The sequence below is a fragment of the Hemiscyllium ocellatum genome, chromosome 14 (assembly GCF_020745735.1).
Source record: "Hemiscyllium ocellatum isolate sHemOce1 chromosome 14, sHemOce1.pat.X.cur, whole genome shotgun sequence".
Classification (NCBI taxonomy): Eukaryota; Metazoa; Chordata; class Chondrichthyes; order Orectolobiformes; family Hemiscylliidae; genus Hemiscyllium; species Hemiscyllium ocellatum.
In genome coordinates, this window is record NC_083414.1 from 19953547 (window position 1) to 19969170 (window position 15624).

The following is a 15624-nucleotide window of genomic DNA, read 5'->3' on the forward strand; positions in this document are numbered from 1 at the left end:
GCCATATGCAGAAACTCTGTAAGTGTTTATATAAAGTCAATTCTGAATTAGTAACTTTTTTACTTTCGGATTTTTGCCAGTCCGCGTACTCGCTAGCCCCTGAACCGACCGCGCTGCCACTGATTATCTGGAAATCTCGCCTGACATTCACTTCAAACATCATTTTGCTGACTCCCCCGTTAATTAGAACCAGAAATGGTGTTTTTTTTAAAAAAGAACAAAGGCCGCAGTTCACTAAAGTGAAGCGTGTAATGACAAAAGTAAAGGACAGGCAGAGGAGTGAGTCCATGCCCTGAGGGATGAGCCTGGTGGCTGCAGTCCCAGTAAATGCAGCTCTCAGGGAGACTCAGTCTCACCCGGTAATGCACCGCATATTCCAACAGGGGGCGTCCGGCTGCAAATTGCAACATTTCATTCAAACTAAAAAGGTCTGAAATGAAACAGGTCTTACACACTGACTGACTGTAATTAACTTAGCACCATCTTAAACTACTAACAGGACTTCCTGTCGAGAGGTTAAACCCCCTTGAAATCCTTACATCAACAAAAAAACAATTTCCCCTGATTCACCCAGCTGCCTGCCTGTTTCATTTAGTAGGAGCAAATTACTGCAGATGTTGTTTTCAGTGTCCTGTTTCATTTAAATCAGATTCACTTTCGAAAGACCAAGGGTGTCCCAGCTCCTTCAGAGCAAATGCAAATTCCAGCGAGGCGACGGGAGCTCTGCATCTCAGACAGCAGATAAACCAGGGGAGTCTCCGGTCTTCCCGCTGAGCAGTTCCATCATTAAACACAGCGGTCTGGATATTTTTAATCAACCTGTTCAGAGATGTTATTACACAATTCTGGAGCAGGTGGGACTTGAACCCGTGTTGTGTAACTGATGGAAACCCAGGGGAAATTAAGACTCCCTTCCTTGAGCAACTGGGTCAGCAAGGTCTAAAAACTGTTAAATATTCACACGGGTTGTTTTGCTGAGATGTGGTCACCCGGCAGCTGAACGAAGAGCAACCAGGGAAGAAATGGGTTACCATTAGTCAGAAGAAGGGAGACAAGTAGATTCCAGATTGTATCTAACTCGAGAACTTTTTGTTTACATGGGTAAATATGAGTGGTGGTTCCTCAGGGGACTGCAGACACAGCTCAGCTACACGAAGTGGCAGCAGTCAGAGGGGAAGAGCTACAGAGGGAGGAGACTCAGTAGTGAGGGGTACAAACAGGCTTTTCTGCGGATGCAGAAATAATTCCCTCTGTTACCTCCGGATGCCTGTTCACAGATGTCACTGAAAGGTTGAAGGGGAAGGATGGACACTCACCCAAGCCTCATTCCTGCTGAAGGGCTCTTGTTCTCCAGCTCCTCGGATGCTGCCTGACCTGCTGTGCTTTTCCAGCACCACACTCTCGAGTCAGGTCGCGGTTCACATTAGTACGAACAACATGGATAGAAAAAGGAACCAGATTCTGCAACAAGAATTTAGGGAACTAGGTAGTCGATTGAACAACGGGACTTTAAAGGTTGCAATCTCTGAATTACTTCCAATGCCGGGTGCTCATAAGTGTAGGCACAGGACGACTTGAATTTGTGGCTTATTTTTAATGCAGGATGAAGGACTGTAAATTCCGAGATCATTGGGTCCATTTCTGGGGAAGGTGGGACCTGTACATGTCCAACAGTTTATAGCTTACCTACAATGGGTCAAGGAACGTCGTGGAGTTTGCTAATGACGTTGGTGAGGTTTTAAACTGATTTAGCAGGGGAATGGGACAGGGAATGTAGATGCAATAGTGGGTGATGGACAGACAAATGTTAAAAAAAAACAAGTGGTCTGGCACGCAGATAGTCAAATTAACATAGAAGGGAGCTCAGCAAAGTTGGATGGCATTTATGGTAATACAAGGAGTCTTGTGAGTAAATCAGATGAGATGAGGATGCTGATTAAAGCAATTGGATATACCATCACTGCTGCCATAGAGACACGGCTGAGGGAGGGGCAGGATTGTTAGCTCAATATTTTGGGATACAAAATAAGTTGAGGCAGGGTAAAAAAAAGGAGCTGCAACAAGGAGGTCAGATATATTAGAAGTTTCATCAATTGAGGCTATATAGATAGAACTTAGAAATATAAAGAGAGAAATCACATTTCTGGGTGTGTGCTATAGACTCTCAAACAGACCATAAAACTATAGGAGCAGGATTAGGCATTTGGCACATCTGCTTCGCCATTTGGTCATAATTCATATGTTTCTCAACTCCATTCTCCTGCCTTCTCCCAATAACCCTTGATTCTCTTACTAATCAAGACCCTATCTCTGTCTCAAATACACTTAATGATTTGGCTCCACAGCCTCCTGCAGTAATGAGTTCCACAGATTAACCACCCTCTGTCTGAAGCCATTCCCCCTCATCTCAGTTCTAAAGGGTCATCTCTTCAATCTGAGGCTGTGCCCTCAGGTCCTAGTCTTTCCTACTAATGGAAATATCATCTCCACCTCCACTCTGTCCAGGTTTGTCAGTGTTGTGTTGGTTTCGATCAGATTCCCCCTCACCCTATAAACTCCATTGAGCACAGACTTAGAGTCCTCCTATGACAAGCACTTCATCCTGGAATCATTTTTGTAAATGTTCTTGGGACACCTCCAATGCCCTCATATCTTCCCTACATACAGAGTCCAAACTGCTCACAAAATTCCAAATGAGGTATGACCAAAGCCTCATACAGCCTCAGTTGTACATCTCTGCTCTTGTATTCTCGCCCCCTTGAAATTAATACTAATATTGCATTTGCCTTTCTAACTACTGACTGAACTTGCAACTCCAGCTTGGCCAGTTACCTTATCCATGCTCCTCATGATTTTGCAAACCTCTGGCTCTGATACTCCAGAGAAAAAAGCTCCAGTCTTTTCAGCCTCCTTCTGCAGCTCAAAATCTCCAGTTCTGGCAACATCCTTGTCAATCTTTTCTGCACACTCTCAAGTTTAACAACATCCTTCAGATTTCTGAAGCCTTTGCCTGTTTAGGAAATAGTCTATGCCCCTATTCTTCCGAACAAAATGCATAACCTCACATTTCCCCACATTGTATTCTATCTGCCACTTCTTTGCCCAATTTCCTCGCCGGTCCAAGTCCTTTCTGCAACCTCCTTGCTTCCTCAGCACTATCTGTCCCTCCACCTATCTTTGTGTCATCTGCAAACCTAGTAACATTTCCCTCAGTTCTTTTATGCAGATTATTCATGTACAGTGCGAATAGTTGTGGTCCCAACACTGATATGGTGCCTGCAGACCTCCACTAGTCACTAGCCATCCTGAAAAAGACTCCTTTATCCCACTCTCTGTCTTCTACTGGTCATCCAAACCTCTGTCCATGTGAGTACCTTGCTCCTAATACTATGGGAGAAATGTAAGCAGATTTCAGAAAAGAATAATAATAGTTGTGGATTTAACTTCCCTAGACTAAGTATGAAAGGCTTAAGGGCGTGAAATTCTTAAAATGTATCTAACAGAACTTTATAAGCCAGCATGTTGAAAGTCTTCAAGAGACAGGCAGTGCTGGAACTAATTTGAGTGAATGAAGACAACTGAGTTGTAGAAGTGTTAATGAGAAAGCATTTCAGTGACCCTAATTCAGTCAGACTTAAGGTCATCTGGGAAAAGGCTAAAGATAGACAAGAAATAAAGGTCTTGAATTGTGGAAGACCAGCTATAAGACAGGATATGACTACTCATAGGAAAACCTACATCAGAGTACTGGAAATTTGCCAGAAAAGGAAATAAAAAAAGTGTGGGGCCCAACATGTTCCTGTAAAGGTAGAGAGTGGCTTCAAAGATTCCAGGGAACCCTGGATATTGAGGACTGTGCCAGATTTGACCAGGAAAAACAGGAAAGTTTCTGGCAGATACCATTGGCTCAGAACATCAGAAGCCTAAAGGGGTATAAAAAGTGTAGTAGTCGACATAAAACAAAATTGGAAATTGAAAAGGAGCCAAGGGAGAATAAAGAAAATTCCAAAGGCATTCTGGAAATACATTGGGCAAACAGAAAAAGAGTCAGCCCCTTTCACAACTGAAGTAGGGAATCATGGGTGGAGCTGACGTAGCTGAGGTTTTAACTGAATACTTTATGGGAATCAGAAATTCATTGCCTGAAAGGATGTTGAATCGAAAATTCTGCTGACAGTTAAGCTGTATTGAGATATTCACTTGTGCTGCCATAGTGGCAGGAATTATTGGACAAAATCTGGAAAATGGGATTAGTGTAGTCAGAGCTTTGGTAACTGGTCCAGATATTATGGGTTGAATGAGCTCTTTCTGTGCTCTAAATGTCAATAAGCTGAACTATTGAGTGAAGATTGGCTCTCCTTAATTGGAGCAAGATAGGACCTCACAGTGTTCGGGGGATGTATTAGCATGGATTGAGGATTGGGTAGTACACGAAAGGTAGACTTGCAATGAATGTGCCTTTTCTGTTCGGAAAGACATAGAACATAGAAAAGTACAGCACAGCACAGGCCCTTTGGAACACAATAGCTGTGCCGAGGATTATTCCTAATCTAAAATAAAATAACCTGGCTTGAAAAATGAGTTGAGGCCTGGGGCAGATCAGCCATGATCTGATGGCAATGTACGCACCCCTCAATTCACTGCTATCCATGTGCATGTCCAGCAGTTGCTTAAATGTCCCTAATGACTGCTTCCACCACCACCGCTGGCAATGCATTCCATGCATCCACAAGTCTCTATGTAAAGAACCTGCCTCTGATATCTCCTCTATACCTTGCTCCTAACACCTTAAAACGATGACCCCTTGTGCCAGTCAATCCTGCCCTGGGGAAAAGTCTCTGATTATCAACTCTATCCATGCCTCTCATTACCTTGTATACCTCGATCGGGTCACCTCTCTTCCTCCTTCTCTCCAGAAAGAAAAGTCCCAAACTCAGTCAACCTTTCTTTGTAAGACAAGCCTTCCAGTCCAGGCAGAGTCCTGGTAAACCTTCTCTACGCTCTACAAAGCCTCCTTGTCTTTCCTATAACTCGGCATGGTGGCACTGCTGCCTCACAACACCAGAGACCTGGGTTCAATTCCCACCAAAGGCAACTGTCTGTGTGGAGTTTGCACATTCTCTCCACATCTGTGTGGGTTTGCTCCGGTTTCCTCCCACAGTCCAAAAATGTGCAGGTTAGATGAATTGGCTATGCTAAATTGCCCGTAGTGTTAGGGGAATGGGCGTGGGTGGGTTGCTTTTCGGAGGGTCAGTGTGGACTAGTGGGGCTGAAGGGCCTATTTCCACATTGTAAGTAATCTAACCTAATAGGGTGACCAGAACTGGCCACAATATTCCAAGTGTGGTCTCACCAGGGTTTTGTAGAGCTGCAGCAAAACATCACAGTTCTTAAACCCGATCCCCTGTTAATGAAAGCTAAAGTACCATATGCTTTCTTAACAACCCTACCCACTTGGGTGGCAACTTTGAGGGACCTGTGCACTTGAACACCATGATCCTGCTGTTCCTCCACACTGCCAAGAATTCTTTCCTTAATCCTATATTCAACATTCAAGTTTGACCTTTCAATAACTAGAGGAGTGTCAGAAACACCAATTCTATTGCCCCAATTATTTAGTGTCTATATTGAGGACTTACAGGAGGTGGCAGAGTGTAATGTATCCAAATTGCTGATGATACACAATTAGATGGGAGGGCATGTTGTAGTGAGGCCATAAGGAAGCTGCAAGGGGATCTAAGTAGGTGGAATGTGTAGGTAAAAACCTGCCTGATGGAGTTTAATATAGGAAAGTGAGAAGTCATGAACTCTGGTAGGAGAAATCAAAAGGCAGAGAATTGTGTAAACAGAAAGTCTCCAAAACAGTGCAGCGCAGAGACCTGGGTATTCTTAATCATGAAACACAAAAGGTTACAACTCACGTGCAGCAATTGATCAAGAAGACAAATCAAATGTTGGCCTTTGTTACTAGGGGGTTGGAGTTTAAAAATAGTGAAGCTTGATTACAAATGAGTCCATTGAGCAGTTACAGTTACAGGGCTCATATTTAAAACTGAGATGCAAAGGAATTACTTTTCAGAGGACATAGAATATCTGGAATTCTCTGAGGGAGATGAGATCACTGCAAATATTTAAAGAGGATGCAGATAGAATTTTGACATGTTGTGAAGTTGAGGGCTGGCTTGAAAAATGAGTTGAGGCCTGGGGCAGATCAGCCATGATCTGGTGGCAATGTAGCACAATGACTAGCACTGCTGCCTCAAAGCACCAGGAATTTGAGTTTGATTCCAGCCTTGGGTGACTATCTGGAGTTTGCACATTCTCCCATGTCTGTGTGAACTTTCTTATACACTCCAAAGACATGTAGATTAGGTGGATAGTCCATGCTAAATTGTCCCACAGTATCCAGGGATGTACAGGTTAGGTGGATTAGCCATTGGAAATGCAGTGTTACAGGGATGGAGTAGTGGGGTGGGTCTGGGTGGGACGCGCTTTGGAGAGTCCGTGTGGACTCAATGAGCTGAATACCCTGCTTCCACACTGTAGGGATTCTATGGTCTTGTTGAATGATAGAGCAAACTGAATAGTCTGTTTCTGCTTCTTATGTTCTATGGAATGGGATTTGAATTTGAAGCTTCAACCTCAGAGTCCATTATATCACAAGACCTCCCTGAAAGCACAATTATTTGAAAAAGTCTTGTAAAATTAAGAAGATATAATCATAAAATTATTATGTATTATGCAACTTGATTCAAATATAGGCTGGAACAGTATGAGTTGGTACAAATTGATAGCAGCCTGGATTTTGGGACTATTTTTGCATTAGCTGTGTTTCCAGGTCATTGTGTGGGATTTGTTCTCCATTATATATGAGGATGCAACATTTCTTCATGATCAAGCTGTAAATTTTAAGGTCAGTGAGTTGATACATGTAGGAGTATGAAAATTAACATCACTGCGTCTATGACTAGCAAATTGGAAAAAAAATGTAAATTTTAACAAAGTTAAAAATAAAATTTGGATAAATTACTGCCAACAGCTTGTTCAACCAAGAATGATGGATTCTTGAATTTTAATATACAGAGAATAATATTATCTAAGCATTCATCCAACTTCTTAGGCAATCCCCGGGGCTCAAGCAAGAATTGGTTCCATTCCAGTTCGAGATGGCTGATAAATCCAATGCTCGATTCTGTAGATCCTCAACATGTGGGGTTGGTGTACAGGAAAGATTGAGTACATGAGACATTTGGAGTTTGTACACTTGCTCTGACAACTTATCTTCACTTCTGTTTATTTCTGATGAAATCCTTTGAAGAGTTTGCTGCCTTCCCCAGTGAACCATCTCTACTTTCATTGATCACAAGCCAGGGACAGTCAACAATTGAGAAGATGTTTGACCTCTCTAAAGGATGCATTGAGGACATTACTAAAGCATATCTTCCTGGAAGTCTCCTTCTGCAATTGATTTCTGGCTAGAGCAGTTCACTGGGATTCTGGTTTTTGGCATACTGGCTACAAGGTGGGGGAGCTGATTTTGAATGATTATTACCTTAATGCTGATGATGGCTTTGGAGATGTTGCATTTGAACCATTTTTGTTGGCCACCAGATTTAAAGGTTTTCTCAATAGCACCACTGATGGTACCTCTTTAGTACTTTGAGATGCCTCCCATTGGTTTCCCAAGCCTCCAAAGCTTGTAGGAGCATGAAGGTCACTGCTGCCCAGCAAAGCATGACCTTAGTCTCAAACTTAAAAGAATTTGGTCCTCAAATACTCATCCTCAGGCAGTGAAAGATTGTGCTGGAATATTGAAGGTGATGATGAATTTTATAGTCTGTCAAGCTGGCTTCTGAGATTTGGAAAAATGATCCAGGCAACAAACACATCACATAAACAAGAAAAAATGAAATCTTCCTTGTGGCAGACAAATGGAGACTTCGCTGTGCATAACTCAATGGGGCATGATGTTTCCCTTTGTGAATACAGTCAAATCCCAATGTCCCTAAGATTGGTTCCCCAGATGAGGGATGCAAGGAGATGCAGCTATGCCAAGATTAGATCTCCTCTGTATTGTGAAATCTTGGCCAGGATTTAATTTGCTCTGGTTATGATGAGTATTTAAACAAATGATTATTATGTGGGGAGCAGGGTTCCAAAGTAAAGGTAAATGGGCTTTTGTGTTTTAGTTCTGTAAAAGTTACCTTTTATAAGGGCCAGAAATATGTTTTTTTTCAGAAGTGGATTGAAGCAGCATTTCCATGAAATCATGAAAGCCAAAAGTCTAGAGAAGCTGCCTGGTGAAATAAATGCTAAAGTGTTTATTTATTTAATGTTTATAACCCAGAGATAAACAGATGGAGAGCAACCACATGTAGGTTCAGTTCAGTTTAATTCTAATCAGTCTCCAGGCCTTCAGAACTGGAAAGAAGTCTCAAGCTGTTTTTGCAAGCTACGTAGACAAAGCTAGAAAAAGCCCTGAGATTTTTTTTTAAGATTTTGGTGAGTTAGCTTGTGTTTGTGTGTCCCAGAGACAGTAATAGAAAGAATCACATCTTGTGAATTGCATAAATCCGCCAAAGAAACTTTAATAGTAAGAAATTTTAATATGAAAATAGGAGTGATGCCTCACTGCAATTGAGGATCTGTGAAAGATATTGCTGAGATAATGGTTTCAATCTTGCTTTTTGCTGTTTATGATAAAATATTTCCAAATTATCTCATAAATAGATATATTTATTTTCTTCTGTATACTAAATATATATTATTTTATTAAATCTGGGGGTGGTGATCGCTCAGTGGTATTATCATTAGCCTATTAATCCAGAAATTCAACTAACAATTGGGGACCCAGGTTCAAATCACACTAGGGCAGATAATAAAAAAAATTGGAATTGAGAATCTTCTAGTGACCATGAAACCATTGTCGATTTTCGGAAAAACTCATTCTGACTCACTAATGTTCTTCAGGGAAGAAATCTGCCTGGTGGCACTTACATGTGACTCCAGACCTCAGTTGACTCTGCTTGACTCTTAATTAACCTCTAAAATGGACAGGCAAGCCACACAGTTATATCAATCACTATGAAGTTGCAACAAAAGCACCCACAACACGTTGACTGCAGAGCTTCAGTAAGACAGCTCACCACCACCAATACAGAGGAGATCTAATCTTGGCATGGCTACATCACTTTGTATCCCTCACAAGAACTGCTAGGGATGGGCAATAATTACCGGTCCACCCAGCAAAGCTATGTCACATGAATGAATAGAAAGACAGTCCATTAACAGCCACATATGAATATGTTTAGTGATTAACCATCATGGTGACCAAATTGCAAAAGTAAATCTTATCGTTTATCAAACCATGTCTCGTTTTTGGATCTGAATTGCCGAGTATTACTATTTACTGGGATCCTGACACCTGGCCTTTCTTTACATTTCAGCTATCAAATTGCTTTTTTAACTTTATCTGGACCAGGAGCTCTTCAAAATGTTTACTGCTGGAAGTTGCCTCTCTTCCATGCTTGGCTCTCAACAGGCTCAGCCATTGAATACTTGGGTATAGATCATCCTGACAGCACGAAAGAAATTGACATATTGTTAGTGTTTGGAAGCTATTGGATCTTCTGTGATCTTTCTTTATGTTATGGTTTTATACTGTCCCAATGCCTTTACTGATGTGCAGGACTGTTACTTTTCTCTTGAGGTCTGGTGAAGTTTCCAGTCTCTGAAGTTCAGTCCTAAATCTTTAAGTCGTACCTAAGCTGCAAGAGCACTGAGGATGAGAAACAAGGGATTGAGATCCACAACAGATACCCTTTGTAAAATCTACCTCAGACTGAGATATGTGCATATTGATAAATATTGGAGGATAATGGATGGAACGTAAAAGATATCAGGGATGAGATATATTAGAATAAAAAATGGCTTTGGGTCCAATTTAAAGACATTGGTGTCTATGTAGATGCTGGTTACAATGAGCCATGAATCAAGTATTCCTACTGAAAATGGCCTGTCTAAATATTCCTTGCAGACAGTATTATTAATGTAGGTACTGTTTGCAGACAAGAATTGTCTAAATATTAATGTGATTAAATAATCGTTGTAGACTGTGACCTATAATTAAATGCTGTCTACCTAACAGTAGATTGTGTATCGGTAGTCTTTAAAGGAAGTGAATGATCTGTGCACTGATGTTACTTATAGGTACAAAAACAGAAATTGCTAGAGAAACTCAGCAGGTCTGGCAGCATCTGTGGGGAGAAAGCAGAGTAAACATTTCAAATCCGGTGACTCATCTTCATTTTTGTCTTACTTACAGTTTGTTGTTTTGGTGAAGGTTGTATTTATAGTTAGCAACACTTAGTAGATGCTATTTATGTAGAGTCTCACTGTATAGATGTTACTTTTGTAGAGTACCTTGTTATTATTGTTAACTACATACAATGGTCTTTCATAGAATCTATTGGTATATAACTGTCTTATGTAAATGCTACTTGTACAGTCACAATATGTGCTATTCAATACAAAAACATTTTACAATTACTGATCACATAGATCTCTTATAGATCATACATATCAGAAGCAGAAGTAAGCCATTCAGCCCCTCAATCCTGCTATATCATTCAGTGAGTTCATGGCTAGTCTGTTTGTAACGTCAAATCCCACATTCCTGCCTACTGTGATAACTCTACAACCTGTAACAAGAACCACTCTATCTCGGCCTTAAAAATATACATGGAGTCTTGCTTCCACTACCTTTCTCAGGAAGGGAAAGACTTGTGACCTTCTGATAGAAGAGACTTTGCCTAATCTTTGTTTCAACCAGCGATCCCTGATTTTTAATCAGTGACCCTTATTTTTAGATTCTTCCATCTCCACATCAAATCTAACAAAATCATTATCTTTTATGTTGCTTCTTCCTCCAGCATATACTATTCTAGCCTGTTCAACCTTTCCAAGATGATCTGCCCATGCCGGGTATTTATAAAAGTAATTGTTTGGGTTGGACAGTTGTGGTTACATTGCGTTATATCGCATATCAGCTATCAACCCACTATCATGGCAGAACAGGCATAATGGCAGAACACATAAACATAGTGGCCAGAGACTAGGAATACTGCGGCGAGTAACTCACCTCCTGATTCATCAAAGCTTGACCATCTACAAATCACAAGTCAGGAGTGCGATGGAATACTCCCCATTTTTTGCATAGTCTAACTTCAACAATACTCAAGAATCTTGACACTATCCAGGATAAAGCAGCCCACTTGATTGGCATCACATCCACAACCACCCAATCCCTCCACCACTGACATTCAGTAGCAGTAATGTGTACTATCCACAAAATCGACTGAAGAAATTTACCAAAGATCCTTGGATAACATCTTTCATACTCACATCTACTTTCAACTAGAAGGACAAGGGCAGCAGATACATGGCACCCCCACCACCTGCAAGTTCCTCTTCAAGCTGGTCACCATCCTTACATGGAAATATATCACCGTTTCTTCATTGTCACTGGGTAAAAATCCTGGAATTCCCTCCCTAATGGCATTGTGGGTCAACCAACACTGCAGTGGTTCAAGAAGGCAGCTCACCACCATCTTCTCAAAGGTAACTAGGGATGGGCAATAATTGCTGGCCAGTCAGCGACACTCACATCACACGAGTGGATATAAAAAAAACAGGCTGAAGGGACTCAATGACCTGCTCCTCTTTACATTTGTGTGTGCAAATGGATCTTGCATTTAACAATATTTAATCACAGATTGTAGATTGATACAATACAGAAGAAGGCTATTGAACCTTTTGTAATGAGCTATCTCTCCCATTTCTTTCCTTTTTCAAGTATTTATCCAATTCACCATTTTAGACAGTGTGTCCAAATTCATAACTTTCTGCACCAAAATTATTTGCCTTTGTTCCCTCTCGCTCTTTTATCAATTCCCTTTATTTTGTGTGCTTTTAGTTAGTGATTTTCTGCATCCCTGACAATCTTTACTTATTCGACCCCATTGAAGATTTTGAATAGGCATATCAAATTTTCCTTTAAGCTTCTCTGGGAGAGAAGAGAGAACAACTCTAGTTCTCTAGTCTCTTCATATAACTAAAGCTTTGAACAAATTTAACAAAGGTCCAATGCATCCCCTCTCAGGCCTTTGTAAAATGCAAACACCATACTATAGCTGGACCGAACTAGTATCCTTAAAAGGTGCTGTGTGACATGCTTACTTTGGTATACTGCTATAAAGTGAAGGATCCTGCATTGTAATAGCCTTTTCAACTCTGCCATTTTCCAAGATTTATACATGTACACTCTTGGGTCTCTGTGTTCCTCTACAGTCTTTAAATTGTACCGATTAGTTTATATAACCACTTCCCACCAAAATGAATCTTTTCACACTCCGCTGCATTAACTTTCATGTAACTGCTTATTTTGCCAAACTCTTTACTTCTTAATATGTTTCAGACTTCTATCTCATCTGCAAACTTTAAAATTATGCCATGTATATGCAAAGACAGGTCATTAATACATATTTAAACGATGAGTCAAACAACACCAATTGTGGTAAACACAAGTGCACTCTCATTCCAATGTGAAAAGTAAACATTCATCATTTCTTTCTACTTTCTGTCCTGTAGCCAATTTCATCTCCCACACAGCCATTGTCTTTTTCAGCTGTAATCTAGCCAGCAAGATTAGTGTGGTGCTTCGTCAAACACATTTTGATGGAGCATATATGCAATATCATCCATACGAGTCTCAACCATTTTCTCCACCATTTTGTCAAAGAATTGATTCAAATATTGAAAATCCAGGATGGCGTTCGTTTACTTACCCATATTTTTTCAAGTTTCCAATTCATTTTGTGAGAGATTAATGTCTCACCAATTTTCCACAATGGGCAGATTTGACTTGAACTTTTAACTATATCTCTTGCCCCTTTGTTGAATAGGATCACAACATTTGCAATCCCCAAGTCCTCTGGCGACACTCCCATTTCTGAATTGGATGCAGGCACTACAAGTATACAGTAACTTAACTGTATCCTAGTCACAGTCAGTGGTCTCTCTGCGGGTGTTATTTGCAGACAGATGTTCTGGCTGTCTATGAATTTATAAATACATAAAACAAATGCAGGAGATCTTTACATGAAAGAAGGCTCCCATGGATGGTGTCATATGTGGTTGGAAAGGTATAAATGTACAGCTATCTTCTCTTGATTAATTGCTTTAAGTTTTTATCCCAAAAGGGAGACAGGTTTGGAGCTGAAAGTGCCAGGTACTTTCTAGTTCTTGGCTGACATGTTTGCTGGCATGCTATTGAATCATCAGATTCCAAAAGGTGACAGATTTTGCCACTGGTGTAAGATGCAAACGTGGTTGACTTGGCTGAGATCAATGCATGGGCCTCTGTACATAAAAGAAGGAACCTCAGGCAACAGTGATTGCAAGATAGTGCTCTTGCACTTGTCCAAGTGGCCAGGTAAATGGCGACGCAATGGCTTTCTGTCCTCAAACCTCTGAGCTGAAGGAACATTAAGGGGAAGCTAATACACTAGCCTAAAAAGATCAGGATGTTAACATGTTTAAAAGAAAACAAAAAAATTGCAGGTACTGGAGAGTTGAAGCAAAACAGGAAGTGCTGGAAATACTCAGCAGGTCAGGTGACATCTGGGGAGAGAGCAGTTGAGTTTATTTTTCAGGTTCATGCACTTTCTTAAGAATTTGGAAAATCTAAAAATGTAATAGAGTTTAAGTACTGGGATGAGTAGAATATCTTCAAGTTAGGAATTCCTGAATGAGAAAAGGTGGTGAATTAAACAGTAATATGAAAACAAATTACTGCAATTATTTGAGATTGATATTGATGTACCTCTACTCATATTTGCTGATTAAGACTTTATTCTACTCTAATGTATGATGTGTATATTTCTAGAAAGAAGACCATTTGTTGCTCATCACTAATTGCTCTTGAGAAGGTGATGGTAAGCCACCTTCTTGAACCATGGCAATCCATGTGCTATCAGGGAGGGAATTCCAGGATTTTGATACCAAGATAGTGAAAGGAAGGGCTACGTAAATGACTTGAATAAAAGGACAAACAGAATGGTCACTAAGTTTGCTGATCATACAAATATAGGTAGAAATAAACATTGAGATGAGTTAACAAGGAGGCTACAAAGAGTGATAAATGAATCAAGTGAGTGAGTAAAGATCTGACAAACAGAGCATAATGTGATTAAAAAGTGAATTGTTATTCTTGCTGGAATAATTTCTTTTTTACAAAGCTCATTATTTTAAATGACAGAATTTGCAGAACTCTGAGATGCAGAGCAATTTGGGTATCCCAATGCGTGAATATTGATGAACAAAGAGGTAAAAGGTTATCATGGAAAGAAACAGAAAATAGCATGATTTGGCTTTTTTTCCCATTGAGTTTGCTCCATCATTAAACAAGATCACTGCTGATCCTCTATTTCAACACTGTGTATCCACCTCTCCCCACACTCCTTAATTTTTTCTTAAATATGTTCAGTGACTCATCTCTATAGCCTTCTGTGGAGGAGAAAAGGGAGAACACTGAAGAGGTTCAACTTCTGAATGAAGAAATCTTTCCTGATCTCACTTGGAAATGGCTTACCTCAACACTGAGACTGTGACCCTTTGTCCTGGATCCACTTGCCGGGCAAACATCATCCCTGCATCCAAGTCTGCCCAGCTCTGTCACAGCTTTGACAGTTTTAATGAGATCCCCTCTTAGTCTTTTAAAGTCCAGTGAATACAGATCCAGTCAACCCTGTCTTTCATCATATGACAAACTTACCATCCCAAGAATCAGTCTGGTGAACCTCTGCTGCTGCTGCTCTCTCTCTTTCTATGGCCTATGCATATTCTCTTAGGTAAGGAGGCCAAAACTGCCTCCAAGTGTGATCCAACCTTGGTCTTACACAACTGTAGTAAGACTTAATTCCTCCTCTACTCAAACCCTGTTGCAATGAAGACCAACATACTACTTGTGGATTGTAGAGTAATCAGACTAGCCATGATTTTATTGAATGACAGAGCAGACTTGAGGGCCGAATGGCCACTCCTGCTTCTAATTTGCATGAGATAATTCCACATTCGAATGATGCGTGTCTTGGAGTTGCTGGTGCTCCGATGCGTCTGCTGCTGCCTCACCCTTCTAGATCGAAAGGTGCTGTCCAAGGAGCCTGGCTGAATTACTGCCACTGTGCGTTGGTGGTGAATGTTGAAGGTGGTGGATGGCGTGCCAAACGAGTCATAGTCTGCTTTGTGCAATGAACACTTCAGTATTTGTTGTGAAACCAAAACAGAACCTGCTGGAGAAACTGGGAGGCATCGGTGGGAACAGAAAGAGATAATGCTTTGAGTCCAGTGGCATTTTTTTAAGAATGGGTGGATCTGAAATTATATCGAAAATGCTGGGAAGACTCGACAGGCCTTGCAGCATCTACAGAGAGATAGAGCGAGCGAGAGAGTAGAGTGTAGCAAGTCAGGTCAATGACCTTTGATGGAAGCTAGCAGCAAATTCATGAATGAGACTCTCTTTCAATGAGCGATTTCACTCGGGCGCCCGCTGCCTCCTTGCTCTTT